This window comes from Molossus molossus, unplaced genomic scaffold (assembly GCF_014108415.1).
Source record: "Molossus molossus isolate mMolMol1 unplaced genomic scaffold, mMolMol1.p scaffold_m16_p_20, whole genome shotgun sequence".
Taxonomy (NCBI): domain Eukaryota; kingdom Metazoa; phylum Chordata; class Mammalia; order Chiroptera; family Molossidae; genus Molossus; species Molossus molossus.
In genome coordinates this window covers 31,443,333-31,456,908 of record NW_023425356.1, presented here as the reverse complement: position 1 = coordinate 31,456,908, position 13,576 = coordinate 31,443,333, and positions in this window count along the sequence as shown.

Below are 13,576 nucleotides of genomic sequence, written 5' to 3'. Positions count from 1 at the left end.
AGGGGTTCTCTCCCTGCGGCTCCTCAGCCCTCCTGCCCTCTGAGTGAGGGGACACCCTGCTGGCCTCCCAATGAGACGTGTGCAACTGCTTCTTCCCACAGACCCTTCCTTCTCTGCTCTGCTCTGAAGCCCAGAGCGGGGCTATCCCTCCTCCCCTCCATGGTTTCATAAGCTCCCACGGTGGCCGCCCCCTCACCGTGCTCTGCTCACATCTCCCTCAGCTGCAGTGGGGCCGGGACCAGGAGTTCCCACGAGGGTGCCCACCCACACCTGCCCAGAAGGCATCAGGCCAGTCCTGTGATGGAAGGGACCACCTTGCACCCTCCCCCAGCATTTACCCAAACACCAGGCACAGCCCATTCCCAGAGGATGCTCTCAGCCCTGTCACTGGCCACTACTCAGTTGCCAAGGTAACCAGGCCCCTCCTGAATCCTTCCGGTTTAAGGGATTATGGGTCAGTAACATGTTTGCTTTGCTTAACGATCACATCTTTCCGTCCTCACCAATAAGAACTCTGAAAAATGTCCTTTCCTTGGGCCTGCATGTTCCTGGCTGCCCCCACATACACCTAAGGTTGGCCCCCCAGGTCCTCTGAGTCCTGAGACTAGGAATGGCCAGGTTTCCTTCTTCAGGCGTGTGCCTCTCCGGATACAGGCCTTGGGTCTGCACGGCCAGCTCAGCTTCCCTGTCAGTGGGCCCTGGAGTCTTGCTCGGTTCAGCTCCACAAACGAGGACTGATTAGTCACTAAGTGCCAGGCTTTGTGCTAGACAATGGGGTTACACTGAGTCAAGGGTGGTCCCTACTCTCAGGGAACTCGAGGGCTGGTGAGGCCCCATCTGATGAGGAGGTAGCTGAGGGCTCTCCTACCAGCTGCCCCGGCAAAGCCCGCCAGCCACGGACCTCCCAGTCCCCCACCCTGGAAGCTCGTTCCTGCGAGCCGACCTCGTCCGCCGCGTGGCTCTGCGCAGGGTCTCGGGCCTGCGGCTGCAGGATCCTCAGACAGGAAGCTCGCAGAGGGCAGCCACCTGCCTCACAGTGTGCAGCCAGCCTTGGGGAATCATAGGGGTTCCCGTGACAAGAGCACCTGGACACACCCTGCCTGCTGGCTCACATTTCCCAGCATGACAGGAGAGTGGAAAAGTCTCCATCATGTGGGTCAGTTCTTTACAAGGTCAGCAGATCATCAGCACCACCAAGAAGCTTTATAAAAAACTCAGATACCTGGGTTTCACCCTCAGATCCTGGAACTGAGGCTCTGCGGATGGCAACCGGGAAAATGCAGCCTTAAAAAGCATCCCCAGTGATCTGGACATGAGCCATGGTGGGGAAGCACCTGAGGTCCAGGTAAGGGATAGTAACCTGCCTGGCTTTCCAGGCTGCCCCACTGGCTGAGATAGGGACTCCTCAGAGCTGGGGAGGTGCTGGAGGGTGGACAGCACTTGGAGTGATGCAGGAGAACCCCCGAGAAAGGGAGGAAATGTCTGCCTGGCACAAACTGATGCCCCAGGCTTGACCATGGTTATCCATTGGGGGTGGGGGGCCATGCACTTGGCTCCCTGAGGTCTGAGCTCTGCCAAGAAGGGCCAGCCATGCCCCCTTCTAAAAACAGGGAACCCCCATAAAGCCATCCTGCAGCCTGGGATTTATGGCATGGCGTGATGGGTTTGTGACTCAGGAATGCACCAGTTGCCACCATAAATCTCATGCCCTTGCTCTTGTCTGTGTAGGAGGGGCAGGGGAGCTCATTAAAAGCCTTTGGGAGAGAGGCCCTCAATTTTCGCAAGATAAAGTAGACCTGGCCCTGAATCGTACCTGCTCTCCTCACGTTCAGTTAGAAAGGGCCACTAGCTTGGGTTGGGCAGGGGGAAGGTGGGACAGGGAGCCAGAGGGATGGAACAGGACAGCTGACTCAGGCAGGAATGCGGTGCAAGCAATGTCGAGGGATGGGGACCAGCTGCTTGCCAGTGGCCTGAGAAGAGACCAAGAGGAAGTGGCTGTCACTGTTGCAGTAGCGATGGAGGTCAGACTAGGGATGGACTTCCGGAGGGTGATGGGGAGCAGGTGGCAGGGGTGGTGACCAGAGCAGAGAGTGGCTGCCTCTCTCTGCTGGGGACAATTGGGGCATTGAACCCAGCAGGGTCTTGGGTGTGACAGGGCAGCCTGGGCAGTAAATGGCCTGTTGTTCCCTAGCTCACGACACAAGATGCCTCTGTCGCTTTTCCCTCGGGAGAGTCAGCTCCTCAGATTTGGGGGTCGAGGGGGAAGGAAAATGGCCTGTCACCTTGTGCTATCTGTCCCCACCCCCATATGGGGACAGAAGGGCTCAGTGTGACCCAGCCTCAGGCCAGCCCAGGGCTGGGCACAGTGTGGCCTTTGTCCCCAGGCCAGAGAGCCATCTGGGGCTGTCCCCGTACAACTGGTGCCAGGAGAAGAGGGAGATGGCCGTCCAGGGATGCTGGCCTGCTTGGGGTGGGGTGGGGGATGGAGAAGGGGCACAGCCGTCTCGGGAGCTGGGAGCTTCAGGCTGGGCAGGCAGACTGCCAAGCAGGCCTTCCAGAACTTCCTGCTGGTGCCAGAGAAGCGGATGGCAGGGGGAAGCAGGAGTCAGGCCAGGAGGAAACGGACACTTGCCCAGAGGCTGGTGTGCAGCGAGCGAGCGAGCAAGGGCTGCAGTCCTGGAACCTCAGCAGAAGGCACTTACCGATCCACATTCCAACGCTTCCGGCCCACGGGACAGAGGCCGGGACTGGCTCCGAAGCATGCAGCCCTTCCTGGTGTCGCCAAGTGCACAAACTCCACGACCACATTGCTCCTTTCTTCCCTAACTGCAAAGCTCCCCTCCACCCCTCCCTGTGGCGAGGCTGTATGTGTTCTTTTGTCCTCCAGGTTCCTTCCCTACCCTCCAGCCCCCCACCCCTCGAATTAAAATTCAGACAAACCCAGGTTTAAATTCGGGCGCTACCACTAGCAGGCTGTATGAGGGCGATTAAGTTATATAATTCCTTGCTTTGGCTCTGGTCATTCATTTGATAATTATTTATTGAACAGCTACTACATACCAGGAATTGTTACCAATCCTGAGACTCTTGTGAACAAAACATCCATTCATTCCTGCCTTCATGGTACTTACGGTCTGATGAAGCGGGGAGGGGCGCATGGACAATAAAGTAACACACACAAAACGTCAGATGGTGACAAGTGCAGTGGAGGAGATAAAGCATGGAGGTGTGGGGTGTGAGAGGTGGGGCCCGGCAGTTTTAAAGAGGGTGGTTAGGAAGGTCTCCCTGAGAAGGTGACATCTTCTTGGAAAGATTTCAAGTAGGCTTGGGGGAGTACTAGTCATGTGGAATCTGGGGAAGCAGGTGAGCCAGGGAACAGCAGAAGCAAAGGCCCTGAGGCAGATGCGAGGAACCGAAGAGGAGTGGCTGTGTGGCTGGCGAGGAGGCCAGAGGGGAGCACCACGCAGAGCACATCATGTTGGGGCCTCTGAGGACTTGGGAGGGTTCAAGCACATGATCCCACCTACATGTGAAATGCCTCTCTCTGGCTTTGGTGTTGAGAACAGACTGCATGAGCAGGAGGCTACTCAGAGGGCCAGAGGATGGTGACGTCTGGGGCGAGTGTGGGAGCGGTGGGGTGGGGAGAAGTGGTCTATTCTGGAAGCGTCTGCAAGGTGGAGCCAAAGGGACCTGCAGAAGGACTACACATGGGCTGGGAGAGAGGAGTCAAGCGGGACTCAGGGTTCGGGCCTGAGACGGAAGGACGGAGGTGAGGGCCACTGAGAGTGGAGGCCAGGATGGCTTGGGGGGGCTGGCTTTGGGGCAGTGTCTGATGGCCAGAGGACGTCTGATGGAGATGCTGAGTGAGCCGCCATGACGCAGCATCAGCACAAGGAAGACGCCCAGAAAATGTCAGCCCCCCCTTCTCTTCTCTCAAGCGCCTGCTCAGACATGGAGACGGACCAGAAACGAGGCCCCACGTAAAGCTCATCAGACACGCCCCTCACACGTCCGCACAGCCCACAGGTGCTCTGAGACCCGCAGGGAAGAGGGGAGCAGGGAACTCGGGTGCTATCGGCAGGCCAGAGCCCCCAGAGGGCAAGGCTAGGCAGGCAGGGCTCCCCAACTTCGACTGAGGGAACTCAGAAGAGCCATGCAGCTCAGGGGACCTGGCCTCCTGGCTGACAGACCCCATCATCCGCTCAGAGCAGGCCAGGCCCCTGAAGCCACCATCCAGGTAGCCCCACTCCCAGGACCACCTCTGCCAGGCCCAGACCTGTGTCTGGAAGCCCTGGGGTCCTGACCAGGAGACCACAAGGCAGAGGAGTTGCCCGAACATGCAGGGAAAGCTGGGCAGCAGCCTCCACCTCACCGAAGTTTGACCACCCCTGGTGAGGCGGGCAGGGTCAGCTTCGCTTCTTAACCTCCAAGGGGCAGCCTGGAGATTCCCAGCCAGCCCTCAGGAGGAACCTCTCTGCCTTCCTCCTGAATACAGCTCCCGCTCCCAGCCTGCACCCAAGGTCCTTGAGATGTGGGCCCTCTTCCTTTCTGGCTGTGCTCCCCCCTCCAGCTCTGCTCCAGGCCACACCCCTACATGCAGTTCAGGCCTCGGGTCTTCAGAAGCTTCGCTGAACCTCCAGGTCCGCTGGGTGCCCTTATCTATACTCCAAAGTGCGTCACCTCATGGGACCGTGCTGGTGACAGACAGCAAACACGGCTGCCTGTTTCACAGCCCATGTCCGGGTACACGTCACATGCTTCCCCAATTCCTCTTTTTGTTTTAAGTCTGTCTCTGTGGGCCCAAGGGCAAGGGCTGAAGGATATAACTTCCAAATGCCCACTTTCTGAAGCCCAGAGGGTCTGACCCTTAGTCCTAAAGGCTGACCACCAGCCAGGATCCTTATGATACCCTCTGCTGCCCGCTCCCTGCCCCCACCTCGGTAACTCAGCCATGTGGGGCCTCTGGGCAGGTTTCAAAGGAACTTGAGGCCACAGCTGACCAAGTTTGCAGACGTCATGAGCTGAGACTTCAGACACTCCCTCCTCCCAGTGAGAACTGTGCCTGCAGGGAACCTGCAGATAGCATCTCTTCCTTCATCCTCTAACTGACCCTGCCCTGAGAGCTTGAGGTTTGAGTTTCCCTCCCGAGCTTGGGAGGGCCCTCAGGGGAAGCCAGGCATCCCATGGCTGACTGAGGCTGGGAGGCAAGGGCAGACGCAGAAGCCCTGAGCTCTCATCACTGACTTCATCCTGCCCCAGCTCCGATCTGGACGAGGGAGGCTACCAGCCTGGGGCCCTCTGGGGGGCAAGAATCTCGGGAGACATCAGGCCTGCGTCACCCTGCCAGTGAACAGAGGCTCTGGACACAGTGAGGGAACTCAGAGACGATTCCCACCGCCTCTGTTTGGAATGTAGGAAGCAGGAGGGGGAGGCCTTCTGGGAGCACGCTGGGCCTACCTGCAGGAAGCCTGGTTAGGAGGCGAAGCGTCTGGGGTTCAGGGTCACCCCTGCAGCATGCTACCTGATGGGACATCCAACAGTGAGCACAGTTTGGAGTCATGGGAAACAATCCCAGCCCTCCCGCTTACTGTCACTGCCACCTGGGCAGGGCCCCACTCCTCAGTGTCCTTGTCTGCTAAATGGGGCTAACACCTAACCAGCTGCTACCAGGCTGGGAGACTTCACTTTCTCCGGGGCTTTCTGAGGAGGTCACTCCCGCCCAGATCCTTCAGTCTAACACTGTCCTCAGGAAAAAGTCCAAATGCTCTAGGGTTGGAATCCCTGCCTCCTCGTCTCAGCTCGCACCCCTCCGTGGAGGGTCCAGTTCAATGGAAGGCACTGAGCATTCACCGAGGGAACCACATTTATGCCCCCCAGCTCTGCACAGGCCCTTCCCTTGGCCTGGGACGCCCTTCCTCATTTTCCCTTGGCAAAACCCCTTCCAAACTCAACTCCAGTGTCCTTCCCGAGAAGCTGCGCGTGACACCACCTCCTTCCTCTAAGTAAAATGAGATGCTGCTTCCAGAGCGGCCAGCGCCCGCTCACAGCTAGACTGCGATGTCCTTCAGGGCGGGAGCGTCACCTTCGTCTCCCAGTGCCTGGCACGGCGTCGGAACCGCCCAGGTGCTCAGCCGTGTTTGCAGAACACGTGAACAGAGGGCTGAGTTCGACCTTAGCCACTGTATCACAATGACTTGTTGAAGCCTCTTTCCTCTCCGGACAGATGAACATTAGGCCCACTGAGGACAGCCCTCCAGTCACCTAGATCTCCAGGACGCTCCGTCCGTCTGTGCAGCAGTGCTGGTTCCCTTCCTTGTGTCTGGCCGGTGTCTAGGTTTACCTTCTTTTTTTTTTTTTTTTATCCTCACCCGAGGACATTCCCTCCATTTTTTTGTTCAGGTAGAGTGGGAGGGAGAGAGAGGAAGAGGGAGAGAGAGAGAAACATCGACATGAAAGGGACACATTGAGTGGCTGCCACCCGCACGACCAACCAGGGCCGGGGACAAACTGCAACCGAGGTACGTGCCCTCAGCGGGAACCGAACCCAGGTCTCTTGGGACCGCAGGCCGATGCTCTAACCGCTGAGCCAAACCGGCCAGGGCTAGGTTTGCCTTCTTGTGGGACCAGCCCCACTCTGTCAGCAGGACTTGAGCACCACTGGGCCGGGTCCTGCCCTGCCCTCTCTGGACACACTAGAGCAAGCCAACCAGCCCTAGACTCCCTGGGGCGTGGTTCTGCCTCGTTTTCCTGGCTCTGGTGGGGAGGAGGGGGAATGGGACACCAGGATGGTGGGCCAGGGACTGGGGAAAAGCCAGCAAAGTGCCCACATCTTCAAGGCTCAATCCAGGCACAGTCTCTCCCTAGACGCCTGCTATGCTGCCCCTCCTGTTTTCTCCAGCCTGGAACCCCGCTGGCCCAGCCAGGCGAGCCACTCCTCTGGGCTCCCACAGCATTTGGGCACCCCCAGGCACAGCCCTTGGCTCCCTGTCCTGTTCACTTGTCTGTTTCCCTAGTTCACCTGTGAGCTTATTAAGGGCAACGGCTGGGTCTGACTCATCATTACACTCCAGGGCCTGTCTTAGGGCCTGGCCCCCGCGAACCCTCGCCCAGTCAGTGCGTGAACAGATGAAAGCGGCGCGTTCCTAGTTCCAGGAGCTGTTTGGAGGAAAGAGAACTGAGACCATCATTGCCGACTGGACTCGGAGCCTCAGCCGTAACCTAACCCTGCTTCTCCAGCCGCCTCTGACCCCGTGGCAGTGGGCAGATGGCGGTGGGCGGAGGGGCAGCTTCCTGCCTGGCGGCAATTTCCTAAGTGAGGCCTGCAGAGGTCTCTGGGCTGGCGGGTGGCAACCACAGCGAGGGATGAAATGGGGATGGGCAAAATCCTAGTAAGAGATTCCAATCAGACAGACATCAAGTTGAGGCCTCCAGGGCTCATGGGGAGGGAGGTTGGCAGGCCCCTGGGCCCTTCCTGGGCTCCCATCCCTCAGGGGCAGATTCCTAGAGACTCAGGGGTCAGGTACACCACCCAAGCTCAGACTTTGGCCTTGACCCCTGTAGAGACCCCTTCTGATTCCCTGACTGCCCCACTTCTAGCCTCTCTGTGGGCCCCGCATCAGTACTGTTGATACTCTCTCTGGCTTCCTAAGGCTCAAGAAATGGAGGCACACAGATCAACGCACGGTATTTTCTTTTAACCTTATCTGGAGACCCAGCTAAAGCCTGCAATATTTGGGGAGTCTCTGGCTTCCCAAGTGGTAAGATGGAACCAGGCGCCCTTATGTCAGCTGACATCCCAGACCACAGGCTGAAGCCAGACCTCCACCCCCACACTGTCCTGCTTCCAGGCAACGCCCGCCCCACTGCTGGGCACAGGAGACCCGTTCCCACTCCCTCTAGTAACCCCGCTAAAGACCCTCAAAGGAAGCCCCTCACCTAACGCCTAGTGCTTTCAAAATTCCAAAAACTTTTCTGAAGTCTTCCTTAAATCCCAAAGGAAAGAGCTCACATCTGTTTCCTCTCCATCTGCCTAAGCACAGATGCGGATGCTCCCCATCTTCTATAAATTAGGAGGAAAAAGGAGCATCGAGTTCACCCGCTCTCTGGCCTCCCCTCGCCCAGATCTGAGAACCTGTCATAGGATCCTTGTTAACATCTCTGGATTTCTCTACATGCCCAACTTTAGCAACAGAACTGCAGGGGCCTTCGAGGGCTGGTGTCCCTGGGGAGCCCTCCGTCTCAGGAGCAGGGAGGGCAGGCAGGAAGGGTTTCCCAGCATTTCTAGACCATATTCCTATTTATACTCCACTCTCAGCCCCCGGCAGAGTCTGGCCCACAGTACCCCATGCCCGCATTCCAACAGAACTCCCTGGTCAACGTTCTCCGGCTGCCTCCTCACACTCTGCGTGGTTTCCCTCAACCAGGCTGGGCCCAGGCAACCGCTTCAGCCTGGAACACCCCCACCCTTCCCTGTCTCTAAGGCTCCTGGGAAGCCTCTGGACATCTCCCTTGTTCACCTGGTCACTAACTGCCCCCATCAGCGGCACCTGCCACCGGGAGCTCAGGGCTCTTGAAGGGAGGTGCTGGTTTCTTCTAATCACTGTCTGATTTCACAAGCAGCTGCTCGGTGCCAGGCACGTTGTCTTCCCTTCCCCCGGCCCCTCCTCCGACTCCTTTCTCCCTCCGTGCCTGGCGGCCTCACTTCCTCTTCCTGTCCCCGTGTCTGCACTCTCCAGAGGACCCTCTCTGGCCCTTTGTTCCTCCCCATCTACCCACTCTGCCCGGTGACCTCACGTTTTCCAGCGGTGGAAACCACCACCCATGTGCTGATGACTGGCCCCACCGAGCCCCTGAATCTCACCCAGGCAGGGCAGACTGCCTGCCAGGCCCCTCTGGCTGGCTGGCCCCCAACGGTCTGAGATACGAGGATAACCCCACTGGGCCTCGGACAATCAGAGACAGCAAGCAGTTTGAGATGAGTTTTTAAGGAAAAAGGGCAGATGTGTATGATTCGTAAAAGTTGCATGTGCGGATACACATGTGTCATCCATGTCCACATATACATGCAAACACTGCACATAACCCAGGGAGACAGATGTTACAATGCTAATAGTCATTATCCCTGGGGGACAGAATTGTGGGGGATTTTAAGATCTTCTTGTTCTTATTTGCATTATCTAATATTTTCACAATGAACATTCACTGTTCACGTTGAGAGAAGTAACACTTCTTTTTAAGTGAAAAGAAAGTATTTTTAGATTGAGATTCCAGCACTGTTTAGAGCAAGCCTCGTCTGGAGCAGGGGTCGGCCAGGGTGCTGTCGAAGGCCTCAGGCAGCACGCGGGGCTCCGTGGGCCCCCGCCTCGGCCGCGATCCACGCTTGCACAGAGTGCCCACGGACGGGGCGGAAACAAGGGTGGCTGCGTTCCAGTGAACCTTCACCCACGGACACTGAAACTTGAATTTTATATCCTTTTCAAGTGTCCCAAAATATTAGTGTCTCCTGTGGCGTTTTTCCCCAGTTCGCCAAGCCTTGCCCTTGAGCATCCAGGGCCTGTGTGGCATTAGAACCTAGCACCCATCTACCTGGGGGGAGGCCTTCCAGGCTTCCTTGACCATCTGAGCCATGGCAGAGACCGGCTACCCAGGCCTCAGCGAGGGAAGTCCCCATGCTCCAGAGTTTGGGGGAACAGAACGTGGAGACCCTCCCCAGGTCTCAGAAAAACAGCTCACTTTGTCAGCAGGGCTGGTAAAAGTTGGAACCACAGACTAGCAGTCTTGGATGGGGCTTTAGAAATCGCCTGGTCTGTGCCCTCATCTCTCAGGTGAAGAAGGCAGGACTCAGAAGGGGAGCGACCTGCCCAAGGCCACTTGGTTGACAGAGCAGAGCTGAGACTAGGACTGAGGGCTTGTGACTTCGAGTTCAGTGCCCTTCCCGCTTCCCGAGACAGCAGTCCCTCCACCGGGCACTGTTTCCAGGGGAATCAGCAGCCCACTCAAGGGCCGCCTTGCACAGAGAAGGGGCCGCGTCAGGTCTGGCATCAGCTCAGAATGTGGTTCCCAGCCCAGCCATGGTTGGGGGCTCCAAGCTGGAAACAAGGAACGGCTCTGGGACCCCTTTCCTGGCCTCGTCTCATGCCCTGCTGGCAGAGGTGGTCTGCAGACCCAGCACTGCTGATGTCATAGTGACACCCTCCAGCACATGACCTACCACCTACCTGCTCCCAGGTACTACCAGGACATGGGGAAGGACAGCCATGTTCCCTCCTGGGCCTGTCACCCAGCAAGGCTCCCCTGTTCTGGATGGTTAGAGCAGGGGAGAGAAGCAGCCCTGGTTCCTGAGGGGACCCCCAAAAGGCAAGAAAGGAGCAGCTTCTTCAGGGAAGGTGTGAGGACAGATCATGTTGGCGCTTTGCCCGAATGATCATGATAAAATGCAGAGGGCGCTGGGGGTGACGGAGGGTAGAAACAGTTTAAGAACAGAGTCTCCTTCCCCATTTGCCCTGATTTCTACAGGGATTGAGCAGAGGCAGGTACTGAGAACTGTCAAATGTGCCTACTAACCCCATCTGCCACCGCCTGTCAGTGATGACACCAGGTCGGTGGACAGTGTCTCATTGGAATCGCACAACCACGTGAGGTGACACTGTTACTCTCCCCATTGGCCAAATGAGGAAACAAAATTGGGTGAGCAAGTTCCTTCATCTAGGCGACCACTTACCGCATGGCAGGGGCAGGATCTGAACTGACCCCAAAGTCCAAACAAGTCCTCCGCCCACGGTGGACAGGAGACGCACACTCAACATGTGAAAAATGAATGTTTGCACCAGCCAGCCATTATATCATCTTGCCTATCCCCACCCCTCCATTTCCAGGAAGACCTGAATGTTGGTAGGAGGGGCAGATGCACAGGGTGAGACCACCATCCAGTTTCAAGACAGGGGGTCTTATCACTGCCCCTTCGAAAGATCCGGCCAATGACTCTGAGACCAGGCGTCCTGTCTCACCAGGGCCGCTCATGTGATCAGGGAGCATCAAGACCCTTTTCGGTTCAAAGCCAAACCTCACACTTGCCTCCCGATCCCTCCTCCTCGGCAGATGGAACCACCGTGGAGGTTTCGGGAGCAGATGGGCTCTCCCTCAAACAGGAGGTCTGGCTCAGATGTGCCACAGCTCTCCTCTTCCCAATGTGCTGCTGTGTCCCTGGCTCTGTCATGACCCTGGGTCCGAGACCCTTCACCTGACTTACCGTGAGCCCGGCCTCAGAGTGGGTTCTGTGTACGTGTGTCCACAGCTGTGGGGACCAGACGAAGCAAGCCTACCCTTGGTCGGCTCCCACCCCCTGGAGATGGGAAAGTGCCCGCTCAGCAGCTAATGCCAGGAGGACAAAGGTGACGGGTCTGAGATGGGAGAGGGAAGGGGTTATGGCGGGACACAGGGCTCGGGAAGAGAAATGTGACTCGTTCCCAAAGGGTTCGTGAAATTAATCAGGTGAGCCTGGATCCAGGCCAGCCACTCCCTCATGGACAACAGAGCAGAACGGGGACTGCAATTAATTAAGTACTGGGGGCGGGGGTGGTCTTCTTCCCCCAGGGAAAGGAGGGCCTGCCAGAGGCCCCTCAGAGGAAGAGGCTACAGGTTTTCCAGCTCCCAGGCCTACCCCATTCATCCTGGAAACTAGAGGGGAGTCCCCACAGCAGTTTCCTGGTTCCCTCTTGCAGGTTTCCATCCAACCTGTACCCCACCCCCTCATTCTCGTATGCAGAGCCTTCTTCCCCAGCCTGGAAGAACAAGCAAGATACTGTCTAGGAGCCTGGCCTGATGGGATTAGAAAAGCCCGTCTCAGTCTCTAACAAGAGCCAGGCATGACTAGGAAATCCCTTTCCAAATAGCAACAGTGCATACAGCTACTGGTTATTCAGCATCGGCTACGTCCCAGGAGCTCTGCATTACTTCATTTAATTCCTGTAACAGTCTTCCCTGTTATGATCCCATTTCACACATGAGGAAACTGAGGCTTGGAGAAGCTCAGGAGTCTGCTAGGGAGAGAGGAGTCAAATAGCTAGAGTGTGCCGGAGCTGGACTCCATCAAGCCCCCCCCCCCCCCCCGCCCTTTAGGCCTTAAAATCAGAGAAGGAAAGATGTAATCGGGGTGGGGATAGATGGAGATGCTGGACAGAAGTTCAAAATGGGTTGTCCCCAGGATAGGAGAGGCCAGGCTGGGCTAGGAGCTGAGAGGAGCCCAGCCAGGCTCCGCCTCAGAGCATGGGGCCTGTGTGCCTGGGCACAAGTGGGCAGAGGACAGTTGGGCTCTGGAGAGAAAACAAATGCAGCCGTAAAGACAGCTCCATCTCCTCGAGGTCCCGGGGGAGGCTTCCAAGGCAGGCAGCTGTTCCCCTGAGGTCTCAGACCTGGAACCTGCTTGTTCCTCAGATCTGGTGCCCCGTCCCCTGAGACCCACGGAGAGGCCAGCTCTGCCTGGCACAGGGCGAAAGGGAGTCTCTTATTGGAGGACCACCCCATCCTTCCTTCTCCTGAGGGCTGAGGCGAAACCGGAGAACTGGGATCCCCTTTGGTGGGGCAGAGACTGAGAGCGGGGGGCTGGGGCGCAGAAGGGAGTGGGCTGGATCCCACCTCTGTGCAGTTTTGGGCAGGTTGGTCTCTCAGAGCCTCTGTTTCCTCCCCGGAGTCTGGGGGGGACGACGCCTACTCCTGGACACTGTGCGACACTGCTGGGCGCCCAGGAGATAGTAAATGGCAGCCACTGAGGCATTCAAAAATTGGATGTAACTTACTGAAGTCTACTCTGGCTCTGGAAACCCCAGTAAGTTTGGGGACTATGAAGGCTCCATTCTCCTGGTGGGTGTGGGCAAGGGGTGGGGAGCCTCCCAGGCACCTAATGGGCATGAGGTTGCCGGGGTGGGGGGAGGTCAGCCTCACTGGCTCCTCAGCTGCACAGGAGGTGGCTGGGGCAAGGTGACCCTCTCTTCAGCACACCTTCAGGATGTGGACCCAAACCTGGGAGCCAGCGTTGCCTGGCACCATCCTCACCTTCGCCAACACTAAGCCACTGTTGTCTCAACCCCCTGCCAAGGCCAGGCTAAAGGCAGGGGACCTCTGAGGACTAGACGCCCTGCTGGCCAGACTTCCCAGGCGTCTTCGAGGGCTCAGCTCCCTCAGGCCTGTGTCCAGGAATGTGGTGCGTGCCCAGCCCGGTGGAAAACGCCACGCGAACACGCGGGATCTCTCAGGGCACTGTCACAAGAGGGGCAAGCCAGTGGTGTCGGCGAGACACCCAGGGCCTAGACCACAGCTGGGAACTGCGGGGCGCTGGGCACGTCTGGGGGTAGGGAGCAGGTTCTAAGGAGCTAACTTCCTCCTCACTGCCCCCACCCTGGCAAGGGGTTCAGAGGAAGAGGCCACTTGTGTCCAGCAGGACGGTGACAGCACAAAAAATCAGTTACTATCTCAACAGCCCCCTCCCACCCCAGGGCCAGCACAGTCCTTCCATTCCTGATCATCTCCCCCACAGCAGAATCCTCAGACCCCTCTCCTCAGCCCAGCAGGCCACCCACCC